The sequence below is a fragment of the Homalodisca vitripennis genome, chromosome 3 (assembly GCF_021130785.1).
Source record: "Homalodisca vitripennis isolate AUS2020 chromosome 3, UT_GWSS_2.1, whole genome shotgun sequence".
Lineage (NCBI taxonomy): Eukaryota > Metazoa > Arthropoda > Insecta > Hemiptera > Cicadellidae > Homalodisca > Homalodisca vitripennis.
The window spans coordinates 80808741-80820841 of NC_060209.1; positions in this window are offsets into that span (position 1 = coordinate 80808741).

Consider the following 12101-nt stretch of genomic DNA (forward strand, 5'->3'; position numbering starts at 1 on the left):
GTTTTGGATAAATTAGGATGATAAACATCTGGTTAATTTTGGCTTATGATGTTTGCATGTACAGTATAATATGTATACAACGTATTCTTGAGGACAACCTTTATTTTGTAAACACCCAAGATATTTTCTTCCAAATATAGTCTACTTGTTTTAATTTAGAGGATTACAAATTAAATTTTTAAAAGAGTTAAGTACATACAGAAAGTACTCTACTGTTTCTGTATATACAGAAACAAGGTTAGGGGTCTCTTTTTGATTATTGTTGTTTACTCATGCTGCTACGAGAAAGATAATGGTAGAATATGAACGATTCTACAGTACATTTGAAGTATAATAATACGTTATTTACCCTATAATATTTCATTTGAAGGTAATTTAACAATATCAAAGCTAAGAATTATGTATTAATTTGGCTTGGCAGTATGATTTTGTAGTTGTAATCATCAGGATATAGGGTTCCCTTTTTTTGTTTAGGTATAATTTACAAATAAAAATAATACAAAGTGCTATTTCTTACAAAAGTATTAGCACGCATGAGGACGATCGCTTCTAATTACTGCAATAACGTTTCGCAAATTACTAGAGAGGTAGATTACACGAATTGCCCACTTTGCTGGAGGAACTCTTAAGAGCTTGATTAATATAATGGAGTAGTTGCAATCCGCACGGCACGCTATTGGATATAAAGCATTGAATTAATGAACCCCTCCCTTGGTGTGCAAAAACGTGCGAATCGCCATTTTGTGGGTGGTGGGAGGACGGGTTGCCGACTGGTCTGCGGCGATTGGTCGGGTCAGATCCGCTACTGTGGCCGGCGAGGAGTACTCACTCTCTCGGTACTTCTGTACTGGATGGAGGGGGCATTGCGCGGCATTGTAATGACTAGCGGTAACAACTGTAGCCAACCGACCTTTGTCGTTAGCAAAATCCGCTATGACTTTTAAATTATGAAGCATATGAAATTACTTACCTGTTTCTTATATCGCGATAGTCTATTTTTGTACATTGGTTGAAACACAAGAGGATAAACCAATACAACGAAGCATCTAAGTACTCTACAAAACGTCAAGACCAAGCTGACTGTACCTTTTTAGAATTAGTGAAAATTGATGATTGTTAGCTCAAATGTTCCTTTTTCATGCTTTTTGACTGTGGAAACTTTCACAGACTGTGCTCCTGAAAGAGACACAAAACGTAACGAGACAGACTACCAGTGGTCAGTCCTGATTAAACGTCTAACAAAACTGACAGTAACTTTGCTGCCCTTTGACCCTTTGATCCCAAAATCAATAGAGTTCCTCCTTGGACAATAAGGGCCCTATGTAAGTTACTAAGTTTCAAATCTCTAGGGCTTTTCTATCAAGAGTCTGTACTCTGTATCTGTCAGATCCGTAACGAAAAACATACGAGTAAATAAGCTATAGAAAGGGCTCTAGTACAACCGATAGTAGTGGATCATAAAACTCCCATTCGAGAAAAATATGGAAAAACTACTTCTGCGACTCTGTAATTGTGGTGTCAAAAATGTATTCTATATCCGGAGAATTGTGGTCTCCGAATGATTACGGATCTCGTCAAACCAACGCTGGCGCTTGCCAATGAATACTGGGCATGAGCACCTAAAGCTATGATTGTCTGGCTAACTTGTCAATAAACCATTATTTTTTTATAAGCATTGATCAGTTGTTAATTTTAAATTAAATTTCTAATTTCTAATACAAGAGAATTCCACGATGTATTTACGAAATATTAAAACCCAAATTTAAATATATGATGCTATTTTGACACGCCGACTGCGCCAAACGCCTTACGGCGCAGAATAGTAGGCAGAGTAGTCGACCTTACTCAATATAGAGCCGCAGTGAAGGTGTGAACTACATGTACCATCGCTACACATTTATTGTGCAGTAGTTTAACTATATGTATTGAAGCTATACAGTTTTTGTACAGCAGTTTAAATACATGAATTGTATGTAGACAGTTATTGCACAGTAGTTTAACTACATGTATCATAGCTACATAGTTATTGTACAGCAGTTTAAATACATCTATTAAAGCTATACAGTTATTGTAGTCTATAGTAGTTTAAAAACATGTATTAAAGCTATAAAGTTTTTGTGCAGTAGTTTAACAACATGTTATTAAAGCTAGACAGTTATTCTGTAGTAGTTTAATTGCATGTATTAAAGCTAGACAGATATTGTACAGCAGTTTAATTACATGTACATAAGCTGGACTGTTTTTACAGTAGTGCAATTACATGTATTAAAGCTATACATTTATTGTACATTAGTTAAATTACATACACGTAGGGTATTACAGCTAACCAGGTATTCTACAGCAGCTTGACACGTCTACTGCTTCTTATGGTGCAAAATAGTAGGGAAGTAGTCAGTATCTAAGTATATAACCGCAGTAGTTTAACTACATGCATCGTATACAGACAGTTATAGTATAGTAGTACACGTACCATAGCTAGACGGTTACTTTACAGTAGTTTAAGTACATGTATCATAGCTACACAGTTATCGTACAGTAGGTTAACTACATGTATTACAGCTAAACAGACATTCTACAGTTGTAGTTTAACTACCTGTATCATAGCTAGACGGTTATTTTACAGTATTTTAACTACACGTATCATAGCTAGACAGTTATCGTACAGTAGGTTAACTACATGTATCATAGCTAGACAGTTACCGTACAGTAGGTTAACTACATGTATCATAGCTAAACGGTTATCGTACAGTAGGTTAACTACATGTATCATAGCTAAACAGTTGTCTCACGATAGTTAACTACACGTATCATAGCTAAACAGTTTTCCTACGATAGTTAACTACACGTGTATAGCTAGACATATATCGTACAGTAGGTAAACTACACGTATCATAGCAAAACAGTTTTCCTACGATAGTTAACTACACGTGTATAGCTAGACGGATATCGTACAGTAGGTTAACTACATGTATCATATATCATAGCTAAACAGGTTGTCTTGCGATAATTAACTACAAGTGTCATAGCTAGACAGCTAGCGCAAAGTTCACTAGAGCCTTTAATCAATCAATCACTTCTCGGATACATATTAGCCATTCTATACAGACTTCCACTGTGGAAGTCAGTGTTCCAAGGTACGCGACGGTGCCGATATAACTCAAAACACAAATTACGCATGTGACACTTATATGAAATCCATGTCACTAATAAACTACATTGAAATATTAGTCATACATTTTAATATATGTTGTAATAATTGTATATTGTTATACATTTATAATGTAATTTCTTTGTCATATTGTTATATAAAACTAAGCTAATTGTTACTTACAAACTACCTCTTTATTGTTTTGTGTCTGTGTCACATTTACACCGGTCCAGTGTCGTTCATTTATTTTTTTATGTATGTTGAATTATTTAATCAAATTTCGGAAATTATGATTTGGGTAAAACGTTAGTTTATCTAGTGGAAAACTAGTAATGTTGCGGGCGACCAGAGTGCCGGGAAATGGTCTCGACCAGTGGGTGATAAATATACAAACCATGAAATCATTTTTTTCTAATTTAACATGTACTACTTGTGCTATGTTTAAAATGAGTAATTTTCTTTATTAAGGTCTCATGACGTTCTTTTTGTATCGTGAGTTTCTTTGACTCTCCGTCTATGCCATAACTCTTGATAGGTCCTGGAAACGTAAAACTCGGTACCGGAACATGAATTTCTTTTGGTCCAAAGAAGATCTGTTTTTACTTTGGGTCAGGAGGTTAAAGAGCACCAAAGTTAAACTCTTGAAAAATCTCTTATCCGGGTATAAGTTACACTCAGTTCAGTAAAGACTTCCGTTACGTTCTCTGGGGTTCTTCGATACTCAGCTGTATCGGTTTATTTTTTATAATAAATATATCATTGATCAACAATTATTTAAATGCATTAAAAATGTTAAAACCTTAATAATTGTGCATGGGACCTGTTGGTAACTCACAAGTGTGTATGTGCAGTGGCAAAGGTTCTGTAATTCATTGGCCTCGTTTGCACAACAGAGTGTATAACCTACGGTTAGAATCGACGCTTTTTTGTAATATTGCAGACAATAGAATGCGGACTCCAGGTGAATTTTGTTGGAGTTCGTTATTAAAGATTTATGATTGCTGGAATAATGTTAAATTCTAATTATGCACGAAGAACATGAGCGTTAGTGCAATGCGCAGGCTTTCATTAGAAATGCAAGGCAGGCAATTAACCCTCGCAGCGTTTCGGCTTTATTATTTACGCCTGGGTTTTGTAGAACTGTGCAAGCCGTTCATTAAAATCATAAAATACCATTGGATACAAACACCTGCCTTTTTATATTCCAATGCAGATGGTCGGGGTTCCTGAACTTATTAATAACATGTTACAGTTATCTGACAAGGGACAGTCGATTATTAGAGGGAGGCTCTACAGTAAACTCTATGTAAAAAATACAAGGTAGGAGTACAAAGCACGTACACGTGTCGTAACAGGCGTCACTGAGGTTGTATGCAAGTTTTAAGTTATATTCTCGTTTCCATAATGGTTACCCATTAAACCAACGTAAAAAGATTCAACGTTCAACCAAATCTTATAGAGTGACACCATCATCGGACTCAGTATTCCTCATATATAAATGAAGCCACCTAACGTTCAACCAAATCTTACAGAGTGACATATACCATCATTGAATTCGGTGTTTCTCATATATAAATGAAGCCACCGAACGTTCAACCAAATCTTATAGAGTGACATACACCATCATTGAATTCGGTGTTTCTCATATAAATGAAGCCACCGAACGTTCAACCAAATCTTATAGAGTGACATACCATCATTGAATTCGGTGTTTCTCATATAAATGAAGCCACCGAACGTTCAACCAAATCTTATAGAGTGACATACACCATCATTGAATTCAGTGTTCCTCATATAAATGAAGCCACCGAACGTTCAACCAAATCTTATAGAGTGACATACATACCATCATTGAATTCGGTGTTTCTCATATAAATGAAGCCACCGAACGTTCAACCAAATCTTATAGAGTGACATACACCATCATTGAATTCGGTGTTTCTCATATAAATGAAGCCACCGAACGTTCAACCAAATCTTATAGAGTAACATACACCATTATCGAACTCAGTGTTCCTCATATATAAATAAAGCTTCGTGGCAAAAGTCTATAGGTAAATTCAATGTCGAGGTATCGTCCGGGCAAACAGAGACAGAAATGGATTTGTCCAGCCCCACGAGTAATAGGCCTTGCTAAAGCTCTACTAATAAGATGGCATGACAAAAAGAATCTAGTCAATGTATTTTCATCAGTATTCTTGTTATATTTCCATACGAGTGTTAAGAAACTCAACGCTTTAACACTTTATTGGAGTATGCTGAATAGAGATGTGCCAGAGAACTGGAGCTCGTAGTTCCATTGGAACGATCCGGAACCGGAACGGACCTGGAACAGTTCACTTCTAAATGTGGCACGAAGTACGAGCGTTCCGGCTCTGTTTAGCGGATCGACTTGACAGCTAAGTGTTCTAGTTCCGGTCTAGTTTACAGAGAGCGGCAACCTTTCAAGTTACAACCTGTTCCTATGAGTTTCATAATAATGCCTAACTTGAAAGCATATATGGTTCAAGCAAACCGATTGCATCAAATACATCTAGACTTGAAAGGATAGCAATTTCGGTAGTTTACCATAGGAATTACGAAAAAATATATAAATATGACATTTCAAGAACTAGTACTCCCTTATTCTTCTATAGTCAAATCTTAAAACATAATAAATATTTTCGTGTTTTAAGATTTGACACCTGAAGAAGAGAACATATAACGTTTCATAAAACGATATGGTAGCCATTTTGTTGTATAACCAATTATGATCATGTTTATGTGATTCTTCCATGAACTTCGTATTATTCTTCCAAATTATCAAACTGCATTGAGAAAGCAAAACTTGGAGATATTTTTTTAACCAATATTAATGGCATAAATTCCATACTGTTCCAAAGATGACAAGAGAAATCTAGTAAATAATGAAGAAAGTATTTACATCAATAAAGGAGAAAGTAACAGGTAACAAAAATAACTGGTTGCTTGTGATAAAGAAACAATTTATTGCTGATTGATTGTAGCCAATTACGATAAAGTTACCCCCCCCCCCCAAAGTCCCAAGTCCCCCAAACCTCAAGTTTATAAGCGGGGGTGTATTATTGGCTCGTAACCAACTGCCAGACACGTTAATAAATGTTAATCATCGTCATCTCACCAAGTGAGATGTTATCGAGTTATCTGACGATTATATCATTATTATTGATGTGGCTAACGGTCGGTTTCAAATGTATCAGTGTAGGAAAATTATAATCTAAGAAAAGAACGGTCGTTTAATACTTTTAACCCTTTTACACCCTCCCATTCCGATCTCCAAATAGCGTATCAGGAGATCGCTGTCTATCTGAGGAAAATTTCCTCTATCAATTTCAAAAAATTACGTATTGTGCTTAAACAGTACAAATTAGCTGTGAGTTCCTAGTCTATAAAGTAAAAAATAGTACCAAAGCAACTTAATTATAATCGAACGACAAAAATTAAATATCGTATCCATATGATATCTAGTAATAAATATTTTACACTGGAGAGCTTGTATGTTTATAATCAGAGATTAGTAAGTAAAATGAATACAAAGAATAAGTAAGAAGAACAAATGCAATAATAAACATCAAGAATAAGCAAAAAACCCCTAATAATAAATTATTACATAGTAAGTTATATCAGCAATAGTAATAGGTAATGTCTTCAAGGAGTAGGTTGGACTTAGAGAGTGTGAACCTATAAAAATATGTTCATACTCTAATATACTCACAAGCAGGCCAGGCCCAATCAGCCACCTTCAGTGCGCAGACAAGTGTTAAACGACCTGTAAACTTATTATATGTTATTAGTGGCGATATTCACAGTTTTCAACAGTTTCTACACAACGTAAAGAAGAAATTGCCCGTTTAATTGCTCTAATTGCGTTTATGACAACCAATAGCACTATATGACGTGTTAATGGCCGTTGAAATTTCATCGTAATTTCATTCATGGAGGTTCCATGAATTTGTGGTCAGGCTTTTGTTGTATTGCACTTTCCCGAATCTACAATATTATATCGAGAACTGTAAATGTGAACTAATGTAACTTACGACAGGGAAGATAAAAAGAGACGGTTTTTTTAATAGATAAAAACTAGCCCATTAGAAAAATTTTAAAGTAGATGGTTGGTAGGAATAGATTTTTTTAAAATTAAAGGTAGATACATTTATGTCTGACTTGACCATTATCTCCTCGCTTAAGTGTTTCATTGAAATGTCATAGCAAAAAATCATACATAACGCAATAAATGTTGACATAATGAAACAGTGCCAAAGATATAAATAAACATTTGATTTTCAGTGAACCATTCAATAAAAATTAATCAGCCATTATTGGTTTTATATCATGTTATTATATTTTTGACGCGCATCCAAATAGTATGAAAAATGTAATTTGACATTGAATTTTTTCCAGATTTTAGTCTTTATTCTATACTGAATCAGGTGTACTACATTGAGTTGGACAACTGGACTGGACCAATCACATAAAAAACCCTGCTGCTGACACAGTGTTACTGCTGTTACTACATCTTGTTTGGCAAGGGTGCTCTCTCATTCCGCACAACTGGCAGTTGCACTAAAGACCAAGTACAACCGGAATATTGTTTTTACGACACAATGCTGTCACTAATGTGGATTGTGAACGGCAAATCTTGTTTGGCAAGGCTGCACTCTCAGTCCGCACAACTAACGATTTCACTTAAACCTGAGTACAACAAGATTACTACATTTGTGACAGAATCCTGTCACTAATGTGGATTTTGAACAGTAAATCTTGTTTGGCAAAGCTTCACTCTCAGTCCGCACAACTGACAATTGCACTGAAAACTGAGTACAGCAGGATTACTGTATTTGTGACAAAATCCTGTCACTAATGTGGATTGTGAACAGTAAATCTTGTTTGGCAAGGCTTCACTCTCAGTCCGCACAACTGACAATTGCACTAAAAACTGAGTACAGCAGGATTACTATATTTGTGACAGAATCCTGTCACTAATGTGGATTGCGAATAGTAAATCTTGTTTGGCAAGGCTGCACTCTCAGTCCGCACAACTGACAATTGCACTGAAAACTGAGTACATCAGGGATTACTGTATTTGTGACCAGAATACTGTTACTAATGTCACTAATATGGATTGTGAACAGTAAATATTGTTTGGCAAAGCTGCATTCTCAGTCCGCACAACTGACAATTGCACTGAAAACTGAGTACATCAGGATTACTGTATTTGTGACAGAATACTGTTACTAATGTATAACGTGGATTGTGAACAGTAAATCTTGTTTGGCAAGGCTGCACTCTCAGTCCGCACAACTGACAATTGCACTGAAAACTGAGTACAGCAGGATTACTGTATTTGTGACAGAATCCTGTCACTAATGTGGATTGTGAATAGTAAATCTTGTTTGGCAAGGCTGCACCCTCAGTCCGCACATCTGACAATTGCACTGAAAACTGAGTACAGCAGGATTACTGTATTTGTGACAGAATCCCGTCACTAATGTTGATTTTTAATAGTAAATCTTGTTTGGCAAGGCTACACTCTCAGTCCGCACAACTGACAATTGCACTGAAAACTGAGTACAGGAGGATTACTGTATTTGTGACAGAATCCTGTCACTAATGTTGGATTTTTAATAGTAAATCTTGTTTGGCAAGGCTGCACTCTCAGTCCGCACATCTGACAATTGCACTGAAAACTGAGTACAGGCAGGATCACTGTTTGTGTGACACAATCCTGTCACTAATGTTGGATTTTGAACGATAAATCTTGTTTTGGCAAGCCTGCACTCTCAGTCCGCACAACTGACAATTGCACTGAAAACTGAGTACAGCAGGATCACTGTTTGTGTGACACAATACTATCACTAACGTGGAGCGTGAACGATAAATCTTGTTTTGCAAGCCTGCACTCTCAGTCCGCACAACTGACAATTGCACTGAAAACTGAGTACAGCAGGATCACTGTTTGTGTGACACAATACTATCACTAACGTGGAGCGTGAACGATAAATCTTGTTTTGCAAGCCTGCACTCTCAGTCCGCACAACTGACAATTGCACTGAAAACTGAGTACAGCAGGATCACTGTTTGTGTGACACAATACTATCACTAACGTGGAGCGTGAACGATAAATCTTGTTTTGCAAGCCTGCACTCTCAGTCCGCACAACTGACAATTGCACTGAAAACTGAGTACAGCAGGATCACTGTTTGTGTGACAGAATCCTGTCACTAATGTGGATTTTGAACGATAAATCTTGTTTTGCAAGCCTGCACTCTCAGTCCGCACAACTGACAATTGCACTGAAAACTGAGTACAGCAGGATCACTGTTTGTGTGACACAATACTATCACTAACGTGGAGCGTGAACGATAAATCTTGTTTTGCAAGCCTGCACTCTCAGTCCGCACAACTGACAATTGCACTGAAAACTGAGTACAGCAGGATCACTGTTTGTGTGACACAATACTATCACTAACGTGGAGCGTGAACGATAAATCATGTTTGGCAAGCCTGCACCCTCAGTCCGCACAACTGACAATTGCACTGAAAACTGAGTACAGCAGGATCACTGTTTGTGTGACACAATACTATCACTAACGTGGAGCGTGAACGATAAATCTTGTTTTGCAAGCCTGCACTCTCAGTCCGCACATCTGACAATTGCACTGAAAACTGAGTACAGCAGGATCACTGTATTTGTGACAGAATCCTGTCACTAATGTGGATTTTTAATAGTAAATCTTGTTTTGCAAGCCTGCACTCTCAGTCCGCACATCTGACAATTGCACTGAAAACTGAGTACAGCAGGATCACTGTTTGTGTGACACAATACTATCACTAACGTGGAGCGTGAACGATAAATCTTGTTTTGCAAGCCTGCACTCTCAGTCCGCACAACTGACAGTTGCACTAAAGACTAAGACAATGTGTAGGCGGTGGAGGCAGCTATTGTTACCGGAGGGTGGGTTGGTCGGGGCTGCCAGGTACTCGGGTCCAGGCGGGTTCACAGGCGTCCTCATCTCCAAGGAGAACTAAGCGTCTGGTTTATCTCATTTTAACTTAAATTTATAATCAAGACAAAATATGCTTAAAAAGCGACATATTCGTGCCAGCTTTTGTAACCTTGAAATGAAATAGAGCACAAAATATTTACATGATATAAAAAACATGATTTTTATACCGTAAAACTACTAAACAATAAAAACAAATTGATACTAAAATTGTAACCACCTGTACATATTAATCCATAGAATTTATAATAAATTTGTAACTAACATAAATGGAAAGAAATATTAAATTGGGCCAATAAGTAATTAACGACGTTTAATATAGATAAAAATAACCATAAATAAACTGTAATTAGGTGTAAATGTGAAGAAAAGTTATTGACTATAAAACACCATAATAATTCCGTCATTTTAATAAACTAAAAGAAACAAAAATAAAAGTTACTCACAATAATTATATTAAATTTAATGTTAACATAAAGCTAAATAACTTACAAACTACATTTATGATCAAGACCATTACATTTCATTATTATCAAACAAGTTATTACCATTGAAATCTATCACAAACTCACTAACTATGTATACAAATAAATGATAATTAATTAATCATAATTATGGCTAATTATCAATATATGAGTATAAGCTGTTTTAACTGACTACATAAAAACAATAATTAACAGACATTTGGACCATAGGCTACAACAATATGAAAATTGGATTATCAATTAAAATGCATATTCTGCCAGTAATTTTGTTACGATAATATGACGAGCAATTTGTGTAACTATTGAAAAAAATTCTAGAGAAGACGTTTTGTAGAACATATTCCAGTCTACCTTGTTTCAGTAACACATCTGAAATGGCGTATGTATTGATAACACGTATTTCATAATTGTTCCAAATGGAGTAGTAAATATAATAGTCTAAGAGACAAGATCAAATTAGCAATGAGCACACAACCTGGATTTTCTTGAAATTGATGCAGATATTTCCCCTAAGAAAGAAATCGGACGTCAACCGCAATTGTTTTGGTGGATGTCCTAATGGGATGATATGGACAGGGTTAGAAGCATTAAACGATATCGTTTTTCTTAGATTATATTTTTCATACTCTGATACATGTAAACTCGACCGTAAACACATAAATAATAGTTTTAGCATCGTCAGATAACTAGATGATTAAAATGTATTAACACGTCTGACAGTTGGTTAGAAGAGGCTAATGCACACCCGCTTATAAATGTAGAAGGAGAATAACTGTATCGTAATTGGCTGACGCTCAATCAATCAGCGATCAATTGCTTCTTTATCACAAGCAAACGATTGTTTTTTTCTCAGATAAAGTTTTTCTTAGCTTGCCACATTCAAAACCAATCGTCAGGTACGTAAATAAGACGTGTTAATTTAGCGTCAGTTAACCATATAAAGACAAACTATTTTGCTTGATGTAGCTACTTTCTGTGTTTCTCTGGTTGTCTGTCGGCGACATGAGTATTATTTATGTGCCTGACGATCGGTTTTAAGTATTCCAAGCTAAGAAAAATATTATTTGAGAAAATGATCATTTCATATTTTAGCCCTTTCGTCACCCTCCTCCAAAAGTAGCGCGGCCGACGATCGATTTTTACAGATCTGCGATGAAAAATTTCTCTAAAATTTTATAAGTTACTTTAATGGTATTTTTACTTTGATTACGGAAAAAATTATAGTAAACTTTCATTATATACGGTTTACTTAAAAATTATGTATTGAATGCATTTTTTATTTTTTTACATTGATACATATAATGTAAAACTGTAATTATTAAATGGTCCCTAAACTTTTCTGTTTAGCTTTGTTTACATGAAAATAAACTATATAGAAGTTTGTTAGGCAATTGTAATACAAACAGATCAGTCAATAAACATAAAATGGTAAAAATAGCCAAATCC